General features: G+C 40.1%; 1 protein-coding gene across 2 annotated transcripts in view; it reads right to left on the reverse strand.

Moving 5' to 3' along the window:
• Nucleotides 1-22,226, reverse strand: part of Kcng3 (potassium voltage-gated channel modifier subfamily G member 3) — a 35,049-nt gene that overhangs the window by 11,945 nt on the left and 878 nt on the right. The gene's annotated exons all lie outside the window — the stretch shown is intronic.

Consider the following 22,226-nt stretch of genomic DNA (forward strand, 5'->3'; position numbering starts at 1 on the left):
CCCTCCTCCAAGAATCCTGCCCAGTTTCCCCCATTGTTTTTTCTGTCCTCTGTTTTAGCCACACAAGCACCAAATCCACATTCTCTTTTACTGGTAAACAGGGACCAGGGACCCTCTATAAAGAACGACCAAGTTCTTGATTGCACATCTAAAGGCCACAGCACCTGGCCTAAGGTGTCCAAGGTCTGTGAAGACCAGGCCCACCTATCCTGCATAGATCTTCACCAAGATCAGAATGTGTCTGTGAAAAAATTACAGGCAATTAATACAAATAACCCTTTTCTTCTCTGACTCCTTGTAGTATAACCAAATCCATTTTCTGCCCAAATATATGTCAAGTGCACAGTGATTCAGCCTGAGGTAGCATCTTGCTTGAAACTCTGTGTGGCTAGGATGTCTTAGCAGAGACCCGAAAACCTCAGAAAGCAGCATTTTTTGTTTGCTTGCTACTCCCCAGCCCTATTATTTTTTTAAATTTTGAAACAGGGTCTTGCTAAGTTGCCGAGGCTGGTCTCAAACTTGTGATCCTCCATATGAAAAAATGTGCTCTATATGTGTAATAAGAATTGTAATGCATTCCGCTGTCATATATAAAAAAGAAAGAAAAAAAAAAAACAACTTGTGATTCTCCTACTTTAGCCTCCCAAGTTGCTGAGATTCCAAGCATGAGCCACCATGCTTGGCAAGAAGTGGTTTTGATACAGTCAATCGTCAACATAATAGGCTTTTTTATTTTTCAATAAACTTCTGAGGTGGAGAATAAAGACTATTCAACATACAAAGGAGACAAGCAAGCACAATGGCGCATGACTGTAATTCCAGCTATTTGGGAGGCTGAAGCAGAAGGATTTCAAGTTTGAGTGCAGCCTAGTTAATTTAGTGAGAACCTGTCTCAAAGTACAAAGGGTTGAGGATACAGCTCTGTGGTAGAGCACCCCTGGGTTCAATCCCTAGTACCCAGGAAGAAAAAAACTTTTAGGTGTATATTATTACTACCCTTCAAGGCCCACAAGTTTGTCATCACCAATGTATTATCCCTACTATACAGATGAAGTCATAGGCTAGTGGCTCGTCAGTGGCATAGTCGGGGTACTGGGACTGCAGCAAAGACATTTCTGTTGGGGGAGAGACTGAAAGGAAGCGGTCTAGTTAGGGAACTTCAAAATACTCAAAAACCAAAATAAAAGCCAAAAACCAAGCGATGCTAGTGGAAAACAAGAGGAGGGGCTGATATCAAGAAAAGCAGGGAGCACTGTGTCTCAAGATGCTCAGGAAACAGCCCCACTTGGATCACAGTGAGATGTGCAGTGGGAAGAGCGGGAGACTGGGAAAGGCAGCTGGGTGTGGACCTGGAAGCTTGCCAGCAAAGGGTTTTGAAGGTCAAGTTGCAGCTCTAAAAGCAAAGGGAGCCCATTGATGATTTGGAAATGGTGATTCATTCACTCAGTATGCATTTCCACATGTGGCTATCCATACCAGACCTGCATGTGGGAGGAGGCCACATATGCTGTGGGAATATACACGGGGCAGCAGTTTATGGGATGGCTGGAGGGTGCAGTGAGTCAGGAGGTCATGACAGATGTCAGAGAAATGGAACCCAAACTGGCAGGAGATAATGGTAACGGAATGAAATGAAATAAAGTGATGGGAGAGAGAAGCCAGAGGACTTCAACAAGACTCTGCAACTGGCTGGCTCTGGGGGTGCACAGTCTTGGCTGGGAGCATGTGAGCACAACCCAGCCTGATGGCACAGGCAGACAGTCAGCCACTACCTGTACCTCCCACAGACAGGCCCCGAGGGTCAGAAGGAGCCAGGCAGAGCTTCTCTAAATGAAAAGACAAGTGAAGAAAACAAAAACCACCCAGAAAAAAGTCTTATTTCAAGAGAAGGCCACTCTGACAATTCTCTTGATTTTCTTAACAGATAGAAAGACAGAAATCACCTTTTAGGAGCTAAATTACCTAAAGAATTTCATCCATCTAGAATCAATTAGAATGCATTGGTGTTCATGCTCATTCCCTCTAACAGAAGCCTGGGGTTGTTTGCCTTAGTCCTAGAAGGCTCTGCGTGCCTCAGGCTTGGTCAGGAGTGTTGTCTCTTTCTGACTGACCCAGATATCGGGGATGTGTCTCTTCACAGAGTTAAGGATTGAGTTTGCAGAAGACTACCATGGTCTAGGTAGGCATGTGGATAGGGAGACACAAAATCTGTGGGGGTTTTTTTGGTTTTGGTTTTGGTACCACGGATTAAACTCAGGGGCACTTAACCACTGAACCACATCCCCAGCCCTTTTTTATATTTTATTTTGAGACAAGGTTTCACTGAGTTGCTTAGGGCCTCCCTAAGTTTCTGAAGCGGGCTTTGAACTCACAATCCTCCTGCCTCAGCCTCCAACACCTCTGGGATTACAGGCATGCACCACCCTGCCTGGCTGAAACCTATGGTTCTGATTCTCATTAAACAACTTCCTAGAGGTGAGAAAAAAGAAACCCAGAGCCACCAGCACCTGGTCTCCCAGGCCCTGGTCCCCCATTCCAGGTGGCCCCCTTCACCCTACATGTGCAGCAACCTTCCTGCTTCTTCACACCACCCCAATATGCAGGCACTGACCTGAAAAATGTTGCAAGAAACTCAATCCTGTCCTGAAACTTCATTTGTTGCCACTCCATACATCACTAACAGATGGTTCTACACCATTTCCATTTAACTGGCAATTCATTCATAAGAGAATTATGAGACTAGAAGGGATATTGAGAGCCATCCCCCTCTTAAAACTAGATCATCTTATAAAAGTTGATATCAAGCCAGGGGTAGTGATGCACACCTGTAATCTTAGCTACTCCAGAGACTGAGGCAGGAGGACCACAACTTCAACATTAGCCTGGACAACTGAGTGAGACCCTGTCTGAAGATAAAAAGAGGCTGGAGGCCGGGTACAGCGGCACACTCCTGTAATCCCAGTGGCTTGAGAGGCTGAGGCAGAAGGATGGCAAGTTTGAGGCCTGCCTCAACAATTTAGGGAGACCCTCAGAACTTATTGAGATCCTTTCTCAAGATAAAAAAATAAAAAGGGTTGGAGACGTAGTTCAGTAGTAAAGCACCCCTGAGTTCAATTCCCCTACCAAAAAAGAAAAAAACAAAAACTGAGAATTTTAAAAGGATATCATTAACAATAGCAACAAAAGTTATAAGGTCCCTAAATGTAAGTCTAACAAAAGATAAAGACAAATTTTTAAAAGAAAATCATGCTGAGAGTTATTAAAGAACACTGGAGTAAATGAAATTATATACTATGCTCACGGATAGTAAGACTAATGTAAACACACCAACTGTCTCAAATTAATCCAGAGTCTTAATGCAAAAAAATTTAACATATTATAATCAAAATTCCCAAGAAGGGTTTTCATGGAAATTGATAAGCTGATTATATTATTATACTAATTAAGACAGTATGGTATTGATGCTCAAATAAAAGGAGCAGTTAGAAATGAAGAGTAAGGAACCAGTATGTTTACAGTATGATTTTCTTTTAAAAATCTGTCTATATCTTTTGTTAGATTTACACTTAAGTACTTTATAACTTTTGTCACTATGTCAATAATATCCTTTTAAACAGGATTTACATACTCACAGAAACTAGATATATGGCAGATGAAGCTCCCCCAGATTAGTGTGATTCATATTGGACTATTCTGTAGTGCTGAGGAAACTGTTAGCCATGGAGAGGGGAAAAAAACCTTTAAACCCCTCACTGAATAAATAATTAAGATCAAACTTGAAAAGTAAAAGCTAACTCAAATTTTTATAAATATATTCCCTTCCTTTCTTTCTTTTCTTCCCCAGTACTGGGAATTGAACTCAGGACTTTGAGCATGCCAGACAAGTGCTCTTCCACTGAGCTCCATCCCCAGCCTTTTAAAATTTTATTTTGAATCAGATCTTTACAATCTTGGAGACATGGGTTATTTCTTTAAATTAAAAATCACATCAGCCATAAAGGAAGATAAGGATAAGTGTGTCTATGTTAAAATCCACAGAGGCTAGTGGTGTAATAATAGAGCACATGCTCAATAATGCACAGACACCAAAAAATAAGTAAATAACTAAATAACCCCAATTTCTATACACTAAGCATCATAAACAAAGTGAAAAGTCCACCCACAATTGGGAAAAAAAGATATTTCAATACAAATAACTTTCAAATCAGTATAAAGGGTGGATAAACAACTATTAAGAAAAAGAAAAATGTTCCCAGGCACTGTGGAGCACATGGGTAATCCACCAAACTCGGTGCCTCTGGCAGGAGAATCCTAAGGATGAGGCCAGTCTGAGCAACTTGGTGAGACCCTGTCTCAAAATGAAAAATAAAAAAAGATACAGAATCAGCTCAGTGGTAGAGCATCCCTGAGTTCAAACCCCAGTACTGAAGAAAGGAAGAGGATGGGATAGAAAAAGAAGAGAAAAATGGACAAAAACTATGAACACAGTTCACAAAAAGGAAATCCAGCCAAGCACAGTGGCACATGCTTGTAATTTCAGCAACTCAGAAGGCTGAGACAAGAGGATCACAAGTTTGAGGCTAGCCTCAACAACTTAGTGAGACCCTGTCTAAAAACAGAACAAAACAATACTCTGGGCACAGTGGGGCACACTTGTAATCCCAGCAACCTGGGAGGCTAAGGTAGAAGAATGGCAAGTTCAAGATCAGCCTCAGCAATTTAGTGAGGCCCTCAGCAATTTAGTGAAACCCTGTCACAAAATAAAACAGAAAAAGGGGCTGGGGATTAGTTCAGTGGTAAAAGCACCCCAGAGTTCTATCCCTAGTACCAAAAAAAAAAAAAAAAGGATATCCGTATGGCAAAAAAGATATATGAAAAGATGCTCAACTTCACTACTAAGCAGGAAAATGCAAATTATACTTACAATGAGGTATCACTCCCACCAGATAAGCTAAAATTAAAGAGACTGATAATATTTAGTGCAGAGAGGACATGATGCAGTTGAAACTCTCATACATTGCTGGTGGGAATTTAAAATGGTACAATCACTTTGGAAGACCATATGAGTATAGTAGACCCTGGAATCTGTGAGTTCCACATCCATGGATTCAATCAACTGTACATCAAAATTATTCATAAAACAAAACATTGTATCTATCCTGACCCTACAGACTTTTTTTCTTTATCATCATTCCCTAAGCAATAGAGTATAACATCTATTTACATAGCATTTACATTGTATTAGGTATTACATAATTAATCTAGAGATGATTTAAAAGATACAAAAGAATATGCATAGGTTAAATGCAAATACCACACCATTTTATATAAGGTGCTTGAGCATCCACAAATTTTGATATATACTGGGGTCCTGGAACCAATCCCCATAATACCCAAGGCTGATGATATTTTAAAAATTAAGTGGGTATGTTGGTGCATACTTATAATCCCAGCTACTTAGGAAGACCCTGTCTCAAAATAAAAAATTTTTAAAATGGTGGGTATGTAGCTCAGAAGTAAAGGACGCCTGAGGTTCAATCTCCAGTACCCATCCCCCTCCACACCAAAAAAAAAAATATACACCTTGTGACACACACCTAAGACCACTTTCTTGGGAGGCTGAGGCAGGAGCATACCAGCCTCATTCCAGGCCAAGCCAACCTATGCAACTTAATGAGATCCTGTCTCAAAATAAAATAAAAAAGGGACGGGGATGTAGCTCAGTGATAGGATGTTTGCCTAGCAATTGCAAGGCTCTGGGCTCAATTCCCAGTACTGGAAAACAAATTGAACATGTACCTACCTATGATCCAACAATTCTACTCCTAAGTGTTTATCTAAGGGTAGGTGGTGCAGTGGAATATGTCCACAAAAACACTTGTACATAAATGCTCATAGCTCATAGCAGTTTATTCATAACTAAAAATAAGAAGCTCTTCAAATGTCCATCGATTAACAAATGATAAACTGGTAGTACATTACACAATGGAATACCATTAGAAGGAATAAACTTACATAAAAAACTTATGATTGCCATACAATCCAGCAATTCCATTACTAGGTGTCTAACCAACACAAATGAAAATGTATTCACACAAAAAAACTGGACATGAGCAGGGTAGAGTGGCATACACCTTGTAATGCCAGAAACAGGGGAGGCTGAGATAGAAGAATCCCAAGTTCAAAGCCAGTTTCAGCAATTTAGTGAGGGTCTAAGCAACTGAGAAAAGCCCTATCTCAAAAGGAAAAATAAAAAGGGCTGGGGATGTGACTCAGTGGCTAAGTACCCCTGGGTTCAAGCCTTAATAAAAAAAAAAATTGAATATGAATGTTCCTAACAGTCAAAATAGTCAAAAAATAAAAATGAATCAAATGATAAATGGATAAACAAAATATGGTATAATTATACAATAATTATTCAATCATAAAAGGAATAAAATACAACATAGTTGAATTTTTAAAGTATCATGTTAAGTGAAAAAAGCCAGAGATAAAAGGTTCCACATTGTATAACTGCATTCATATGAAACCTCCGGACTAAGCAAATCCAGAGAGGCAGAAAATAGATAAACGGCTGTCAGGGGATGGAGGGAGGGAAGGGAAAGGAAAATGACTGCTAAGAGGATCTCATGAGTCCACGAGTCTGAGACCAGCCTGGATAATACAGCAAGAAGCCTTCTCCAAAAAGCTAAAAATAAGTAAAAATAAAAATGGGGGCTGGGGTTGTGGCTCAGAAGCAGAGCACTTGCCTAGCACGTCCAAGGCCCTGGGTTTGATCCTCAGCACCACATACAAATAAATAAACAAAATAAAGGTATTGGGTATGACTAAAAATAAATAAATAAATAAATATTAAAATAAAATAAAATAAAATGCTAAAGTTTATTATGTGAATTATATCTCAATTTAAAAAAGAATAAACCAATGATACAAACAGCACATGGGTGATTTTTTTTTAAATATTTATTTTTTAGCTTTAGGTGGACACAATATCTTTATTTTATTTTTATGTTGTGCTGAGGATCAAACCCAGTGCCTCACGCATGCCAGGCGAGCACGCTACTACTTGAGCCATATCTCCAGCCCCACATGGATGATTTTTTAAAAACGTGATGCTAGCTGGACATGGTGGCACACACCTATGATCACAGCAGCTCAGGAGGCTAAGGCAAGAGGATCCCAAGTTCAAAGCCAATGTCACTAACTTAGCAAGGGCATAAACAATTTAGAAAAACCTTGTACCAAAATTAAAAATACACAGGGCTGGGAATGTGGCTCAGTGGTAAAGTGTCCCTGGGTTCAATCCCTGGTACCAAGAAAACAAAAAGACAAAACTAACCTATAGTGACAGAAATCAGTGGCTACCTAGGGCAATAAGGCAATTTTGTACCTGACTGGAATGGTAATCATATTGGTATATACACTGGTCAAATGTCACCAAACTGTAAATTTTGAAATGAGTGCAATGTATTTCAAATAAATTATGTCTCAATAAAATTAATTTAAACCATTTGTGGTGGTGCATACCTGTAATCCCAGTGACTCAGGAGGATCACAAGTTCAAGACCAGCCTCAGTAACTTAGCAAGACCCTGTCTCAAAATGAAAACTAGAAACAGCTTAGGATGTAGCTCAGATGTATGGCACCCCTCGGATCAATCCCAGTAGCATAATAATAAAAAATCATAACACATTTTAAAGAAAAAATGAGATATTATTTTACATCTATCGTATAAGCAAAGTTTTAAATTCTAGCAACACATAGAGAGAGCAAGGAAACCAGCAACAAGATTTATTCCTTACCAAAAAGAGTATAAATCAGTACAACTAACCTGGAGAACCAACTAGCAGCATCCAGGAGAAATACACATACCTTCGGATATAGCAACTCTCATCTTGAGTAGATACATTAAAGACATTCTCCTATGTGTGCACTGAAATATGAACTAAGCTATTCACTGCAGCACTACAGTAATAGCAAAATTTCTACAGACAGAAGAACAAATAAATCAATACCTTCTTATTACAGTTAAAATGAAAGGACTACAGCTATAGAAATCAACATCAGAATATAAAGCTGACCTAAAAGGACAAGCTGTAGATTCTACTGGTGATACCATTTATAAAAATGGCTGAAAGTACTAAAACGATATCATACTTTATGTGCAGATGCACTGCTGTAGTTTGGCTCTGGAATGTTCCCCAAAGACTCATGTGGTAAAGGTTTGGTTCCCAGTTTGCACTGTTGGGAGGTGATAAGAACTTTCAATGTGACGCCTAGTGGGGGATCTTTTGGGTCACTGGGGTACGAACTCAGAGGGGGTAACAGGACCCGAATCCCTTTCTCTTCCTCTCTGCTTCTCTGCCATGGGATGAACAGATTTGCTCCAGTACAGATTTCAGTCATGACCTACTGCCTCATCACAGGCCCAAAAGCAACAGGGCCAATCCCCCCAAATTAAGAGCCAAAATAAACCATTTCATTTCTCCCCACCCCCTTTCTCTTTCTCTCTCCGCCTGCCCCTCTCTTTTTCTTTGGCACTGGGGGATTGAATCCAGAGATGATCCACCACTGAGCTGCTGCAGCAGCTACAGCACTTCACTATTTTTATTCTGAGACAGGGTCTCCCTAAGTGACTAAGGCTGGCCTTGAATTTGAAATCTTCCTGCCTCAGCCTCCCAAGTAGCTGGAATTACAGGTGTGCACCACCACACCCAGCTACCTTTTCTCTTTATTAAGTTGATTATGTCAGGTATTTATTATAGTAATGGAAAGCTGAGTAACACACATATAAATGTATAGACATGCATATATTAAAATATATATATATTTTTTTTAATATTTATTTTTTTAGTTTTTTGGCAGACACAACATCTTTGCTTGTATGTGGTGCTGAGGATTGAACCCGGGCCGCATGCATGCCAGGCGAGTGCGCTACCGCTTGAGCCACATCCCCAGCCCCTTAAAATATATTTTTAATACATGGAAATAATCACATCAGAGTTAGGAGATGGCAATTTCTATGGAAAAGGAAAGTATTTTAATAAGAAAGAAACACCTCGTGGACTGTATTTTTTTTTGGGGGGGGGTTGTTTTATTTCTTCTTTTGGGTGGTACACAAATGTTCACTGTACTATAATCTGTATTTTTCACATGCCTGAAAAACTTTATAATGGCTTTTATGCATAATTTCTTCTTCTAACTTTGTAAAGCATGAGTTTCTTTCATTTCACAGATTGATTTGTTCTTCTCAAGTTTTGGGTAGTTGTATTCAAGGAAAACATTCTGATTGGCATAAGGAATTCTTCATTTTTCTAAATGCTTAAGTCTTGTTTTATTTCCAACAGTCTTTTGTATTTAAGAAAAAGTCCTCAGATCATTTACTATAATGGGCTCACCACCAACATTTAAATAAATTATGAGTTAATGGAGAAATAGGGGCAATTTGTTTCAAAAGCCCATTGTATACTGTACTGTGAACTGCTAAAATTTAGTTTTTATCTTTCTAGGGATAGGGGAAAAAATCTTTTTCATTTACTTGGTTCTTAAATGACATATATGACAATAAGTACCAATTAAATTCAATTTGGTCCTTAATTTGGTTCTTGAAATGTTGAGTCAAAATTCCCCACGCATCATTTCCACGCCCAGAGACAGGGCTGCTGCTGCACAGAAAGCGATGAAGCTTCAGCCACGCACAGCAGCTCGGGGGACCAGAACAGGCTGATCCCAACCCCCTGGCACTCTGTGGCCTGCAAGGAGTCCAACACTTGACTTCTCCATCGCCTGTGATCCTGAGATGCTCATGGTTAAACTCAGGAGGTTTTGTACACAAAAGTTACCACTGAGCACAGGGAGGGAGCTCCACCGTATTTATTCTGCTCACTCACATCTCATACATGCAGGAATTGTGCCCAAGGCAGAGGTGCTCACAGGTGTCATGCAGACAAAATTGACAATGTCTGTTCTTCCTCAAAATATATCGTATCCTACAATCAGATCCTTAGTGATCACCAAGGCAGACACAGGAGAAGCAAATGAATGAAGGGGTGGGTAAAACCCTGGCATGATCCTAGGAAGAGGAGCTGGAAATAGCCAAAAATGTGATGTCATCTTCTAGGCTTTTCAGTATCGTCTAGGGTTTGGATGCTTCTGTGACACACTGTCCTCACCCATAAAGCTAGTCATTGAACATGTCACTCAGGGAGCTGTTGTGTGATCTGACACTCTCTGGCTGACCATCCTCATCTCTTAACACTTTGTGACATTATCACAACCTATAGCAATGTGGTTCCCCAGTCTTGCCTGGGTCTAGCAAGCTGAGGCACAGTAGTCTCCAAACGTTGCTGATCCTTGAAAGAACTGAGAAAACTACGTCATTTTCAAATAGACTTTTTCACCTTGCATGTGCTAAGCAGATGCTCTACCACTGAGCTTTACCCCAACACCTCATTACGTATTTTAAAAATTTACATTTATGAACACCAGCACAAATTTCATCAGATAAGTTGCTAAGTGTTAGGAAGGCATTTCTAACTTTTTCTTGAAAGCTTGAATTTTTTTCATCAGGAACAAACACTGTCCATTATTTTCGTCAGATTCAAAGACTCATCCTGTCTGTTTTTGAGAAGATGCCTACTCTACTCTCAAGTAGGAATAAACCCAGTGTGTTAGTCATTCTTGCAATAGAAGTGAGTAGTGTGTCATGAAGAGAGCCACTAGTTCAGTTCACGACTCAGCCAACTGCACAAGTACTTTACCCGGAGAAAGTCACGATATTCCAGTATGCACAGAAGTGCTTTCTGCAATTTCCCATTTCATCACACTGATTATTATAAAAATATACACTGGAGCTGGGGTCATGGTTAGAGCACAACACTCCAAGTTCAATTCCCAGAACCACCAAAACACTTTTAATTGAAAAACAAAACAAGCAGGGCACAGTGGTGCACACCTGTAATCCCAGCCACCAGGGAGGCTGAGGCAGGAAGACTGCAAATTCAAAACCAACCTCAGCAACTCAGTGAGGCCCCCTAAGCAACTTAGTGAGATCCTATCTCTAAATAAAAAATTTAAAAAGTGGAAGTTGGGGATGTGGCTCAGTGATTAAGCATCCCTGGGTTAAATCCCCAGTACCAAAAAAAGAAAAGAAAGAAAGAAAAAGCTAGGTACATGTTGCACACCTATAATCCCAATTATTCAGGAGGCGGTGGTAGGAGAATCAAAGGTTCAAGGCCAGCCTCAGCAATTTAGTAAGATCTTCAGCAACTTAGCAAGATGCTTATTCCAAAATAAAAAATAAAAAGGGCTGAGGCTGAGGATGTAGCATAGTGCAAAATGACCATGGGTTCAATCCCCAGTACAAAAAAAAACAACATAAAACAAAATAAAAATATAACTACCCTCAGCTTTGCATCTGTACAAAGACACAGCCAGTGGGGTGACTTCACACGCAGGCTCCAGAATTCCACTGTTCTGACAACTAAGAGAGTACTAGACCAGTTGGGATCATCGTCACACCATGATGGCAGAGGCAACTTAGGTGATTCCAATATCTCCTCCCACAAAATGAACAAGGAAACCCTGGAATTCAGCTGCCTGGACCCAGGACTCAGAGGCAGTCCTCTGAGTGTCAAAGTAAAACCGGATTCTCAAAGTTTCCATGAGACGGCTAAGGAAACCACTCGGCTACCCGGCCTCCTGTTACATCCTACACACTATCCTCACGCCTGGGCCAGAGTGAGCATTATTTTTCCCCTTGGTGCTAAGGACCCAGGTCCTCACACACGTTAGTCAAGCACTCTACCAGGGAGCTACAACCCCAGCCCCTAGAGCAAGCTTTTAAAATTAAGCCAAACTGGGAGTGGTATCAGGCAGATTACAAATTGAAGGCAAATGTGGACAACAGAGAACAACCTCCCCCTCTTTCATGCCCCTTACTTCAAAAAGAGGAGGAAGCAAATTAAGTCTTTTGCTCAAAACTCACATTCAGATATACACCCAGATCTTTACTCTTTTCCCTTTTCAAAAAGAAGAGCTGGGACTAGATACGGTGGTACACATCTATAATCCCAGTGGGTCGGGAGGTGGAGGCAGGAGGATTGAAAGTTCAAGGCCAGCTTCAACAATTTAGTGAGACCCTAAGCAACTTAATAAGACCTTGTCTCAAAATTAAAAAAAAAATAAATAAAAAGAGCTTGGTGTGCAGCTCAGTGGCAAAGTGTCTCTGGGTCTCATCCCCAGAACCAATAAAAAGAAACAAAGAAAGAAAAAAAAAAAAAGAAAAAAGGATAACACACACACACACACACACAGAGAAAAAAAATTAAACCACTGGGATGAGAGATATAATTCAGTGGTAGCGAGCTTGCCTAGCATGTATGAAGACCTGGGTTTGATCCCCAGTAGCTTAAAAAAAAAAATCCTGCTTGTAGATTTTATAGGTTGAAGACAACTTGTCTTCTTACAAAAATGAAAATGCCGTTGTATCTGCGTGGTTCTTTCACACACCTCATTCAATTTAATATATATATGGGGTGCCTGCCCCTGTGTAAGGCGTTAAACCATGTGCCGCAAAGCACAGAATTTCTGTTCTCAAAGAACAGACTAAAAGGAATCTAAACCATCCAAGCAACCTCAAGACAGTAAGAAGGGGCTTAAACCTGGAAAGATAAAGCTAAGGAAGTTTACCTTCTAGTTGAGGGTTGGTCTTTATTCTCTCATTCACCCTTTCTGTGGGATATCCCAATTTACTAAATGAGTCAGCTAATTAACTGCACAGTGTGTGCCTCTGTGTCTGTCTGTCTCTGTCTCTCTCTCTCTCTCTCACACACACACACACACACACCCCTCCTGACTCTGAGCCCTGGTTCTTTCCACCACAGATTTTCCCTTTTGACATGTGTTGCCTGGGAAAGTCAAATGACTGCTTCAATTACATACTTCCCATTGCCAGTAGAGTTAAGAGCCAAGGAGTCCTCACTACTCACAAAGAGGGTCATTTAAATGTATATATTGTTCCAAACACTCCAGTAGAACCCACCAGTTGATCAATTAATTTATTCAAACACAAATGTTTTGTCTGTTACTTTCTCTGATTCATCTGCTCAGCCAAAATGCCTGGGTCCCCTCCTTAACACACTGTATCCTCCCCCAAACACACCACTAAGCCACAATGGTGAAAGCAGTACAGATGGTGACGGTTGCACAACTCGGTGAATACACTGAAAACCACTTAATTGTGCACTTTGAAGGTGAATTTGGGGACTAGGGATGTAGCTCAGCGGTAGAGCACTTGTCTCACATGTCCTGGGCCCTGGTTTCAATCCTAGAACCACATTAAAAAAAAAAAAAAAGAAGAAGAAGAAGAAGAAAGGTGAATTTGGGGACTGGGAATATAACTCGGAGCACTTGCATAGCATGCAGGAGAGCCTAAGTTCAATCCTCAGCTCTGCAAAATAAAAAATAAAAATAAATAAATAAAAGAACAGCCCTGACTTTTTATTCATACTTTAAGGGGCTGGTATCAAATCCAGGGCTTCGTGCACGCTAGGGATGTTCTACTACTAAGCTACATACCCAGTCCCTTCTATCAAAAAATGTGAATGTATAATCCTTTTAACTCAGCTATTTCTCCACTTTGGAATTTAGCTTACATATAGAATTATTCCCATTTCCAAAGAGATACGAAAAACAATGTGGTCTGCACCACTTTATAGAAATTGAGACAAATTAATCAAAATGGGAATCAGAACTAGGGCAACTCTTACCCACTCATGCGAGTCTGGACATATTAGTTAATCTATCTAAATCTTAGTCATAAAATGGTAATAAAAGCAGCATTATTTCATAGGACTGTAATGAGACTTAGATGACATAATTATGTAAAAACTTAAGTGACTAGCATATATTTAAGTATTCAATAAATATGCATTACGGCTAGGCACAGTGGTATATATCCTTATAGCCCCAGCTACTCAGGAGGCTGAGTGAGGCAGGATTTCTTGAGTCCAAGAATTCAAGACTAGCCTGGGCAATACAGCAGAAACTGTCTCAAAAATAAATACACATGGGGCTGGGGTTGCGGCTCAGTGGTAGAGTGCTTGCCTACTATATGTGAGGCACTGGGTTTGATCCCCGGCACCACATTAAAAAAATAAAATAAAATAAAGGTATTGTGTCCATCTACAACTAAAAAAAAATAAGTACAAACACATTTGTGTACATTTATACAAGCATAGATATGTATGCACATATGTGTGTGTGTGTGTGCGTGTGTGTGCGCGCGCGCTAATGGCTTTTACAACCATTACTATTATCTCCAGGACAGACACTTATTAAATGAATGATGCCCCATCCATACACTGGAATACTATTCAGATATTAAAAGAATGAGAAATATATGAACTCATATCAGAAAGAGTTCCAAGATGTACATGAAAAAGGCAAATTGCTGAATGTAATTATACAATGATCTTGCTTAAATTATATATTTTAAAAGAAAATATTTATAATATAAATATATACATATGTATGTATGTTTATATATATGTATGAAAATGTGTGCACATATGTGTTTGTGTGTGCATGTAATATCCAGAAACTGGGTGACAGGACGGAGGAGAGAGGGGCATATTAACTTTTTACATCAAAACATTTTTTTTCCCAATGAGCAAAGTTTTAACTAAAAGACAATATTATCAAAAAATGATTTGCTTACCAAAAGCACTTTGGTTAGAAGACATTAACAAAACAAAGTTTCCATTGGACTCTAAAATTGGCAGAGGATTGAAAACCCCATACATATTAAAAGAAACAAGTCTACTGTGAAAGAGCAGGATTTAACCGAGGTTCTGGGTTATGTTCAATCTTATCAGAGATCTATTAATTACTGAGTTCTGAAAATAGCCATCTTATCTGCAGAATAAAAGCACTGAGACTTTCACATTCAGTTTCAAATACTGCTTTTTATTTTTAACACACTTTAAAACCTACTTGATTTTTATAATATTGAACGAAAAGGCAATGGAAATAATACAATTGATTTTTAAATTTCCATCATCCAGCTTTTCATGTTGATTATTTAAATTTCCTTAACTTGAGCTTAAAATAACAGTGTAAGAAATTTAAACATTTAAAAATCTCCTCAAATTCTCATCACCCCAATACAAAGTAATACAAATTAAAGAACAACATTCCTACACAAAACAACTTTCAGAAAGAATTTCTGAAGATCTGATCAAAACCATCACAAGACTGCATGCTAGAGATTAAGAACTCAAATAAACTTCTACTGAGACTGTCTGAGGGGACAGAAGTCCTGAGGCAAAAGGGACCAGGCAGTGAAAGGGATAGCTTTATATCTGACCTGTCTTTCAGAGGTCATAACTTCTCAAAGGCAACAAGCAAAGAGCATCTTTTTATGAAAAAAGGTAGCAATGCTTAGTAATTTTAAAGGATGAGTTGGGTGTGGTGGGCCACACCTGTAATTCCTGAGGCTTGGGAGGCTGAGGCAGGAGGAGCCCAAGTTCAAGGCCAGCCTCAGAAATTTAGTGAGGCCCTAAGCAATTTAGCAAGATCCTGTTTCAAAATAAAAAACAAAAAAAGAGCTGGAGATGTGGTTCAGTGGCTAAGTACCCCTGGGTTTAATCCCCAGGACCAAAAAATAAAAAAAGGATGATTTGTCTATATGTCTGTATGTTAAAAGGCCAAAAAGAACATTCATCTCATCAGTGTCAGAATAATCCTCAGATGTTACTGGAAGGCAAACTGCCTGGAGAATCTAGTTTATCTTTTCAAGCGGATAAAACTTTAAGCACATCACCATTCTAAGATTAATTAGTTAGGAGGACTGTTTATCAAGGGAGGCTGTGCATACATATGACCACTAAATGAGGTGTAAAGATCTTTGACTCGGGGCTGGGGATGTGGCTCAAGCAGTAGTGCGCTCGCCTGGCATGCGTGCGGCCTGGGTTCAATCCTCAGCACCACATACAAACAAAGATGTTGTGTCCGCCGAAAACTAAAAAAAAAAATTAAAAAATTTTTAAAAAAAAGATCTTTGACTCAAGAGAAGATCTTCTCAGTGAGACGGTTTCAGGTGTACAGTAAGGAAGAGGGTCTACGATCTGTCTCCCACCAGCCCTCTGGGTATCCCTCTTCCAGAGCCTCCTCCTCACAATACCCTAAAATGGGAAGCAGACCTTATACAAGAGAGCTACTTGTGGGCCAAAGTGGTCACACCAGAGGGACCCCAACATCTGTGAGCCCTGGGGCTGCTTCACTCAACCCACAACATCTCTCATACTTTCCTAGTCCTGATGGCTGAGTCATCATAAAAATCCACCACTGACCTGGATCCAGTCGCTTCTCACCATCTCCATTGCTACATCCCCTACATCTCTTGCCTTCCAGGTCTTGCAGCATCTGCTGTTCACCTCCTGTACATTTTCTATCCAGTAGTCAGTGGTGTTTTAAAAAGACATCAGCTTATTGGGCACCGTGGCTCACACCTATAATTCCAATGACTCAGGAGGCTGAGGCAGGAGGATTGCAATGTTAAAGCCAGCCTTAGCAACTCATATCATAAAGAAATTTCTTAACATTTAAAAAAAAAAACAACTTTTAAACAGAAATTCATTGGGGATTGGGGATGTAGCTCAATGGTAAACATGCTTAGTATTTTGAGGCCCTGGTTTCAATCCCCAACATCACATTAAAAAAGAAAAAAAGGGGCTGGGGATGTGGCTCAAGCGGTATCGCGCTCGCCTGGCATGCGTGAGGCCCAGGTTCGATCCTCAGCACCACATACAAACAGAGATGTTGTGTCCTCCGAAAACTAAAAAATAAATATTAAAAATTCTCTCTCTCTCTCTCTCTAGAAAAGAAAAGAAAAAACCTTTAAGATGAATGACTTCTCTTTTTTTTTTTTTTGTATGGGGGATGGAACTCAGGGACACTCGACCACTAAGCCACCCCCTCATCTCTATTTTGTATTTTATTTAGAGACAGGATCTCACTGAGTTGCTTAGTACCTCGCTTTTGCTGAGGCTGGCTTTGAACTCGATATCCCCCAGCCTCCATGACTTCTCAATACATGTAAAGATGCATGATCTTATTCAAAATTAAACAAAACACACTTAAACTACTAGATATCATTCTTCACCTTCAGATTGTGAACATGATCTCTCATACATTGTAGGTGGGAGCATAAATTGATACCATCTTTTTGGAGTAGTTTGGAATTATCTATGAAAATTATAAGTGTACATGTCCTTTAACTCAATGATTTAACGCTCAAGAATTTATTCTAATGTACACTTGCAAATGGAACACAATAATGTCAGTCAGACACGGTAGTACTCGTCTGTAATCGGGGGGACTCAGAAGGCTGAGGGAAGAGGATCCCAAGTTCAAGGCCAGACTCAGAAATTTAGTGAAACCCTGAAACCCTCAGTAACCCTGTCTTAAAATGAGAAACAAAAAGGGTTGAGGATGTAGCTTGATGGTAGAACACCCCTGGGTTCAATCCCCAGTGCTTCAGGAGGGGGGGGGGGAAGCAAGCAAAATTATATGCATATACAGTATAATCACCAAAGCAACTCATATGGACAAGAAACAACACAGATGCCCAGCAATTACAGGACAGCCATATAAAGTAAAGAAAGCAGTGTGTACCATGAATTGGAGAGGGGAGAGACTGGACCCAGGAAGCTGCACAAGAAAATCAGGACGTTCCTGATGGAGTACACTGGCACACACCTGTAACCACAGTTACCAAGGAGGCTCAGACCAGAGGATTGCAAGTTCCAAGGTAGGCTGGACAACTTAGTGAGATGAAATCTTTTTAAAAAGGGCTGAGGATGTAGCTTCATGGTAGAAGGCTTGCCTAGCATGGGTAAGACCCTAAGTTTGATTACTATCATGGAAATTTTTTTTTTTTCTGAAGAAACCATGTTCCTTATCCCTTTTGTACAATAAGTACTTGATAAATACTGTTTCTTGATTTGATAGACTTTTTCTTACTCTAGTACAGGATCCCATCTGCCAAGAGTTCTGGCACCTGAAGTCCACTGCCTTACCCCAAACGGCTCTCCAAACTATACAACAGAAAATATATGTCTGGGGCTGGGGATGCAGTTCAGTGGTAGAGTGTTTGCTTCACGTGTGAGGCCCTGGGCACAATCTCCAGAACCACATATAATTAATATAAGGGTTGACAGAGTAATAAAAATGGTATTAAGGACAGGCATGGTGGCACACGTGTAATCCCAAGACTCAGGAGGCTGAGGTAAGAGGATTCCAAGTTCAAAACCAGCCTCAGCAACTTGGTGAGGCCCTAAGCAATTTAGCAAGAACTTATCTCAAAACAGAAAAATAAAGAAAGGGCTGGGGATACAGCTCAGTGGTAAATTGCTCCTGGATTCAGTACCCGGTACCAAAAGAAAAAAAAAATTTTTTTTCTGAAAGGTTCTATTTTGAAATATAAACAATAGATATTTATTGTACCTGAAAAGTAATTTTTTTTTCTAAAAAATGCCATAAGAAATAGCGTAAGCAAATTCACGTGCCTTCCTGGGCTGTCTAATCTAAGCTGAGCAGCTAGAACACATTAATATGAGAAAATAACTACCATGCTAGGAAGTATATATTATAGATGCTAATTAAGCAGTGCAAACAGGAATTTCTCAAGAAGTTCAGGAGGATACACAGTAAAGGCTTCAAGAGAAACAACCTGAGTTGGGCTTGATGAATGATTCAATTTCAAGAGGCCAGAGATTGCAGAGTAAAAAGACACTGAGAACCAGCAAGCAGGCCAGGGTGGACAAATGGAACCTCAAGTCCCAGGGAATACATACAGCGCCTGGAAATCCACTGAATCAGCCCCCGATTCGTGTGTCTTTCCAATATCCTGGAGTAATTCTAATTCTTCCTAGAATGTTCCAGAGTTGTCATGTATTCTCCATTCTTACGGCCACAAAGCAATCAGGTCCTCATTCCCTCCCTCTACAAAAAATCTCCACATTCTACTTACCAGGTACAATCACCACCTCCCTCCAATTCATGGTACACACCACATTCATTATATTGATTGATTGATTGATTTAGGTACCAGAAGCTGAACTTAGGGATGTTTACCACTGAGCCAAATGAAATCCTCAGTCCTTTTTATTTTTTATTTTGAGACAAGGTCTCACTGAGTTACTTAGGGCCTCACTAAGTTGCTGAGGCTGCTCTGAACTCCAATCCTCCGGCCTCAGCCTCCAGGGTTACTGGGATTACAGGCATAGCCACTGCACCTAGCTACATTCATTACTTTATATGCATAACCCACACACCACAAACCCTACAAACCAGCCAATGACTCACCATTGCAGCCAATGCCTGCAAAATAAAATTATTCTCCCTCACATCTGCTCTCTAGCCACCTTTCACTCTATCATTGAATTCTCACTCCCTGAACACATTATACAAGTTTCACACTTTTGCTGTTCCTTTCACCTGGAAGCGTCCTTATTTTGTTCCCAGGTAGAGCACAACTGGCACATGGGTTATACAGGCTGCATAAGCTAGTTTTTATATAAATGACACCCCACCAGTGTGGGACAGTGCAAAATCTCTGCAGCCTTCCAATGAAGGCTTGTTCCCTGTCCTCCCTGACTTTGAATGCCTTCTCAGAACAATCTCAAGAAATCTATGGTCTCTAAGTCCTACACATCCAACTTTTCTTTACAACACAAAGTTACAATATTTGAATCAGTGCCTTAATACAGCTTATACTGAAAAGATATTTGCAACTAATGATGGGATAAATCAAGGTTGTGATAAAATTGTCAAGAGCCTTGGGTTGTGTCAATGGTAGAGCACTGCCTAGCATGTGTGAGGCACTGGGTTCGATCCTAAGCACCACGTAAAAATAAATAAAGGTATTGTGTCTATCTACAACTAATTTTTTTTTAATTGTAGAGTCTGGAGGCCAAGAAAGGAACTTTATTTGATAAATCTCAGCTATGATCGAATGACCAGAATGATGTTTTAGAAAGACTAATTTCAGCCCAACATGGTGGTACACACCTGTAATCCCAGCGGCTCTGGAGACTGAGACAGGAGGATCTTGAGTTCAAAGCCAGCCTCAGCAACAAGGTGCTAATCAACTCAGTGAGACCCAGTCTCTAAATAAAATACAAAATAGGGCTGGGGATGTGGCTCGGTGGTGCCCCTGAGTTCATTCTCAGGTACCCCCCCCCCAAAAAAAAGGGGTTTGAAAGACTACTTGAAGGAGGCATGTGAGGGGCTTTCTCTGAAATGTGTCACATTCTCAGTCAGTCATCCTTTGGTTCATCTGTTTGGGATTGTAGATATTGGTTTGATATACCTACACTTCTAAAGGGAAGCTTAAAACTGGGCCATTAAGCCAAGAAAAACATGCATTTGCCTAAAATATCTGGTGTCTAGGAAACAGTTCTGACTTGAATAATTATATACATACATGAAATACATATATACAAATTAAGCATTACTCTTCTTCCTTCACTTCTTTTGCATCCTCCCTCTTTTCTCTCTGCCTCTTCCCCTTTTTGGTTTCTTCTGATGCTCTCCCTGAAATTACCATTCATCCCTCTCACTTCTTTCCAAATGCTGTACATTAATAATCTGCAGCCTACCTTTCCCTAAACTCCCAAAACCCCTCGGCTCCCTCGAAAAAATTATTATTCGTGTATTTCAACTGTGTTTGCTTATATATTGGTGTAGTCTACTCCCTGCGTATCTGTGCTAATAACTCAAGTCTCCTGTTTCCTTTGCTAATACAGCTCAAGTCTTCACTGATCTTAGAATTCTAGTTACTAGTGAATCATTTCAAGGCTGGCCATTTATGGTTCATTTTCCTGCAACCCTCTTTGGGGGGGGGGGGAGTCTAAATCAAGGGCTCTTATGTATTTAGATATATAAACTACTTTTATTGTTCTGTTGGAGTACCAAGTAATTCTTATCTGCAAATTGAAAACAGTTAGAACATAATAAAATAAACAAAGTAAGTTTCCTAATTTATTTATTTTCAAAGCGTGTATCTTGGATTTCATGCCAAGATGACATATCAGTAATAGACTCCATAATACTAGACAATTTTATTTACTTAGATTTATGGAGAAATCTTTGCTTCCCCAGGAAGAATATTATGTGAAAGTAATCCACTGCAAAATCAAGAAGCATGGCACCATTCCTAACATCCACGGGCCTATCAGGAAAAAAAGATCACAGGGTGCAAACTTGAATTTAAAAAGTGACTAGGAAAAAATAAAATAAAATACAAAAGTGAATGGAGGGAGAATCTTAAAAGGGTTACCAAACAAAGGTAAAACAGAATATACAACTTGATTTTTGTGCCCAAAATGGCTGTCTCCCTTGAAAGTCCAACTTTAGTATGCTTATTCCTCCCACTAAATATGCAAAATAAACTCACTTGTACTAAAAACAGAAAAGTGTTATCACCATTAAGAGGTAAGCCTCATCTTAGGAATCAGATTAAAATATTCTCCTTTCATCTAGTAAAGTGGAAAGAACAAAACAAACTACACAGATACTGTTTCTGGGTTTTAGGCAGTTTTGGTTTTTCTCTTCTCCAGAGGCAAGGGTTCTTTCCCTCCCCATTACTGAAGACCCTCTGAAAGTCACAGTGTGTTTCTTTGGTACCAGATAGACAGGAGCTTCACTAACTTCATCCCTGGTAGGGAAAGAAGGCAGAAAAGGGCACAGACATCCATTATTTAGAGTCTGTCGTTAAATTAGCCTCCTTTATCATATGGCAATTCCATTACAGCACACATTACGCCGGGGGCAGGGTGTATAGCATGTGTGGGCAGAGCACAGCAGACCACATTTCGCCAGAACAAGATTTCATCTTTTCAAACACCACCAAAAATTGGCAAATAGTTGAAACTGCTATTAAATGCTTAGGGTTAAATGACTGCATAATAACAACAAAAGTTTAGAGAAAATTAATTAGCAGGTCTCTATCTGCTCAGAAGTAAACTACAAAGATAAGAGGTTTGAGTATCTCCGTCTGCCCCTACCCAGGCCTGGGGATCTCGCCCTCAAGCTGAGTCTCTAGCAGAGGTATCAGATCTGGTCAGTGCCCAGAAAATAGGGGTGACGACGGGGCCCAACCCTTCCCTTAGTTGGCGCGCGTGGGGCCTCCCTGGGCCCTGAACCCTGCCTGGTTCATCAGG

This window comes from Marmota flaviventris, chromosome 14 (genome assembly GCF_047511675.1).
Source record: "Marmota flaviventris isolate mMarFla1 chromosome 14, mMarFla1.hap1, whole genome shotgun sequence".
Classification (NCBI taxonomy): Eukaryota; Metazoa; Chordata; class Mammalia; order Rodentia; family Sciuridae; genus Marmota; species Marmota flaviventris.